Source organism: Sceloporus undulatus, chromosome 6, assembly GCF_019175285.1.
Source record: "Sceloporus undulatus isolate JIND9_A2432 ecotype Alabama chromosome 6, SceUnd_v1.1, whole genome shotgun sequence".
In the NCBI taxonomy this organism is placed as follows: domain Eukaryota; kingdom Metazoa; phylum Chordata; class Lepidosauria; order Squamata; family Phrynosomatidae; genus Sceloporus; species Sceloporus undulatus.
Genome location: NC_056527.1, coordinates 100,995,312 through 100,999,551, shown reverse-complemented (window position 1 = coordinate 100,999,551; position 4,240 = coordinate 100,995,312). Strand labels below are relative to the sequence as shown.

General features: G+C 41.9%; 1 protein-coding gene across 1 annotated transcript in view; it reads right to left on the bottom strand.

Moving 5' to 3' along the window:
- LOC121935751 (zinc finger and SCAN domain-containing protein 23-like) overlaps positions 1 to 2,960 on the bottom strand; it is a 482,958-nt gene extending 479,998 nt beyond the window's left edge. Inside the window, exon 1 of the mRNA XM_042477600.1 lies at positions 2,848 to 2,960. The gene's annotated coding sequence lies outside the window, so the exon portion shown is untranslated. The remainder of the gene's footprint in view (positions 1 to 2,847) is intronic.
- Between the last annotated feature and the right edge of the window lie 1,280 nt (positions 2,961 to 4,240).

The window sequence follows — 4,240 nt, the reverse complement described above, 5'->3', positions numbered from 1 at the left end:
TACGAAAAAAAATCCATTAAAAAAACTGTTCCGGGTTACGAAGGTTATTTCGGGTTATGAAAAATTTTTTGGTGCTTTTCGGCGCTTTTTCGCATGAAATCGCGGCTTTTCCCCATTAGCGCCTATGGCATTTCGGCTTGCGAATGCTTTTCGGGTTACGAAAGCGGCGGCGGAACGAATTAATTTCGTAACCCGAGGGAGCACTGTAGTGGTCATAAATCCACAGGTGACTTGAAGGTACACACACACACAAAAGTAAGTGTATGTACCCAACATGCACACTGTACTTCAAGCAAATGACTTAAGCCACTTTCTATAAACCTGCAGTCTAGTCAGTTAATAATAATAAATAAAATAAAACTTTATTTATAACCCGCCTCTCTGTCAATGACAAGTTAAAATGACATATAATCCCATGTCCCAGCATCCCACCCTCCCCTAAAACATCAATTAAACAATTATAATTTAAATTCAGTCTAGTCATTTACTAGACTGTAACTTTATCAGACTGTGACAGTTACTACTATTAAACAATTATAATTTAAAATCAGTCTAGTCAGTTACTTGGCAATGCAAAGGGATTTTGTAGCACTGTTGAAAGAAATTCATAGGAAATTGTGTAGCTTCAAGTTATTTCTGATTTATGGTGACTCTATAGTAAACCTGTCATGGGGGTTTCTTGGCAATGTTTGTTCAGGTGTGTGTGTGCCATTGCCTTCCTCTGAGGCTGAGAGAGTGTGACTTGCTCAAGGCCAACCAGTTGGTTTTCATGCCCCAGTGTATATTCAAACCCTGGTCTCCAGAGTCAAAGCTTCCAGTACCAACATCTTTCTATTAGGCTACTGCCATACTGCAGAAATAAAGCAGTTCAACACTGTTTTAATTTCTATGGCTCAATGCTATGGATTTCTGGGATTTGCAGTTTGGTGGGGACAGGAAAGGCTACATATCTCACAAAACTACAAATCCTAAGATTCCACAGCATTAAATCATGGCAGTTACAGTCATGTCTAATTGCTTTATTTCTGCAATATGGATACACCCTCAGTTTCAAAGGTGCTACAAGGTGCTACCTTTGCATAACGAACTAAATGAACACCGTCACGTTTTTGAAGTCTAGTTACTTGGAATGTATTTCCTCACAAAATCAGGATATGAGATGTCAATACCCCCATGTAAAATCTCGAAATTTATGTATTAAAACATGCAGGCACAAAACCCACAACCTGGGTTACTTGCAAAGTTCAGGACCAAGGTGAGAAACATAAAGCCTCACAGATGTTTTTTGTGAGTTTTTTGGGCTATGAGGCCATGTTCTAGAAAACGGCGTTTCGCCAGCAGTTTGCCAGCCACAGCTGCTGGTGAAACATCGGGAATAAACTCTTCTAGAACATGGCCTCATAGCCCAAAAAACCCACAAAAAACTATGTTTGCTGGCCCTGAAAGCCTTCAATTTCTCACAAATGTTGTTAAAATACATCTCCCACCAGTGCTACCCAGTATAGACAATGGTGAAGGATGATGGGAGGTGCAGTCCACAAACTAAGCGGGCACTGGTTCCTCATCTCTGGTTCGGAGCAACCAGATACAAAAGTGGACTGGTTATGTGTGCCAGTTTAAAGCCTATGAATGGGGATTTTGTTTTGCCCCAAGAAATGTCAGGAAAGCAACAAGATTTTAAGATTATATCTTCTCCAAATATATACACTCGTCCCTCTACTTTTGTTGGGGTTAGGGACACAAGACCCCTGTGAATGTGGGGAGGGATGCAAATAACAAACACTATGCCTTTACTGGAGAGCACACCTCTCTAGGAATCTCTAGGTCCTCCAGTGCGACTCTGTGGTCAACATCTGCCAGACATTGACCATAGATTTGCGCTGGAGGAGCTGCAAAGGCCTAGTGGAGCGCTCTATCCAGAAATCTCCAGGCCCTTCAGTGTGACTTTTGGTTAAAGTTGACCATAGAGTTGCGCTGGAGGACCTAGATACTTCTAGAGAGAACATATTAATAAAATCTGTGAATAATCAAATCTGCAAAAGTCAAAGGCACAAATGTGGGTGGACGAGTGTATTAATCTTCCAGGTGTTCATGGACTGCAGCACCTAGCATTCCTCGTCTGATCTGCACTCCTGAATTAATACCACAATTGTAGATGCATTTGCTTGGGAATGAAGTCTGGGCTAAATGAATAAGTAAAGAAGCATGACAGCCAATGTGGTGTAGTGGTCTGAGCACTGGACTATGACTAGGAGACCGGGGTTTGAATTCCTGTTCAGCCACGGAAACCCACTAGTGGACCTTGGGCAAGTCACACTCTCTCAGCCTCAGAGGATGACAATGACAAACCCCCCCCCCCCCCTTTCTTGCCAAGAAAACCCCATGATAGGGTCTTAGGGTTGCCATAAGTTGCAAATGACTTGTGGACAAACCACCACCACAACTTTTTTTTTAACTTTTAAAATTGTTTTTGTTATTTGAAAAACTTTATATGCTTTTGCATTTAAAAAAAACTTGTGCTATTTTTAAGTTTTTCGTTAGCCGCCTTGAGACCTTATATCAGGAGAAAGGAGGGCAGTACAGTATATACATTTTTAAAAATCAGTAATAAAAATAACTAACTAAAATTACAGAGACTATAGAATAACATTTCAAACTCTCTCCTTTGAAAGACAGAGACGAGGGTTTTTTGAAATATTAGCAGTCTCTAATTTTACCAACCAAACCTTCCTTCTCTGCAGTTCTCCATTTATCCAATTTTTGGGACCGATCTGAAAACTTCCCCAAAATGATTTTCAAAATTTAAGCAGAGGAGACCCACAAACATACACAGACACATATTGGTACCATGCATTCACTTGAAGCCAATAAGCATCCCATGTTTCCAGCATGGCACAATGATTTTGGGCCCTGGACCAGGGTTTGAATCCTGACTCAGCCACGGAGTCTCATTGGGTGACCTGGGCCAAGTCACACTCTCTCAGCCTCAGAGGATGGCCATGGCAAACCCCCTCTGAAGAAGCCTGCCAAGAAAACCCTGGGATAGGTTTGCTTTAGGACTGCCATAAGTCAGAAAAGATTTGGAAGGGAAAGAATGGATATAAAAAGGATAATAATGGATTTTTATTTAAAATAACATTTATGTTGACTGTTTACATACATGTTGAAATGGCTCGCCTTTTACGTAAAAACATGGACTTAGATGAACATATGTTTTTTTATCAGAAAATAGTTCTTGTTATGTTAAAAAACTAATGATTAAATAAGTTTTTTTTAAATTAAAAAAAGAAACATTTGAGCCATACAACCACACAACAACAACATCCCAGGATTGCTATTCTCCGCACCAGGGTCATTTTTCGCACCAGGTACAGATGCCCTCCACCTTTTCCGACATGTCCCCTACATTTCCAACCTCCGCCCCCAAGAAGAATCCCAAGAGAGTCCTCCACTTGGAGCAGTTAGGGTCAAAGCACACTGCAGAAGTAACCAGGTTTAGACTGCTTTAACTGCCTTGCTCATGCGGGAATCCGGGAATGGTAGTTTATTGTTGGTACCAGGCAATAAGGCCTCAATGTCCTCAGAACTACAGTTCGCCGTAGTTCCGTAGCATTGGAGCCAGGACAGGAGAGCAACCTCAATCTGGATGCGTTCTTTCTGCAGTGCGTTTTTCTGCAGAAGTGAAAGCGTCCAGGTGACGACAGAACGCTTCTTCAGTCAAGCAAGCCATTTAAATTGTTTCCCCTCCTCCCTGCGCCCTAAGACTTTTGGGAGCAAGCAAATCTGGCAAAGGAAAAATATCAAGGGCAAGACCAGGCTTACGTTGCAGCATCCGAAAGATCAGGAATATTTTTTGTGCAAATGGAGGGAAGAAAAGGGAGGGATGTACCCGTTGCTGACCTTTGCTGTACAATGGGGGACTTCTTGGGCTTTGCAACTGAACACCCTCCCTTTGCGGAATGCAATGCAAACATGCAATGCAACCTCTGGGCTTAGCAATCGTCAAATGCAACTTCAGCTTCTTCTCCTTCAGACTATTTGATTTGTTGCTCGGTGAATGTTCCAAAAAATAATATATAATAAGAGGATAAAATAGAAAGAGAGGTTCCCCGGGGCTGAAAGCTGCACGGAAACCACCTCCCTCGGACAAGGGAATCTTCCCCCTTGTGATCCCCAGATGTTGGAAATGGATCAAAAAAAAGGGACTCTGGCAAAACCACAAAAAAGGTACGCGGCTATG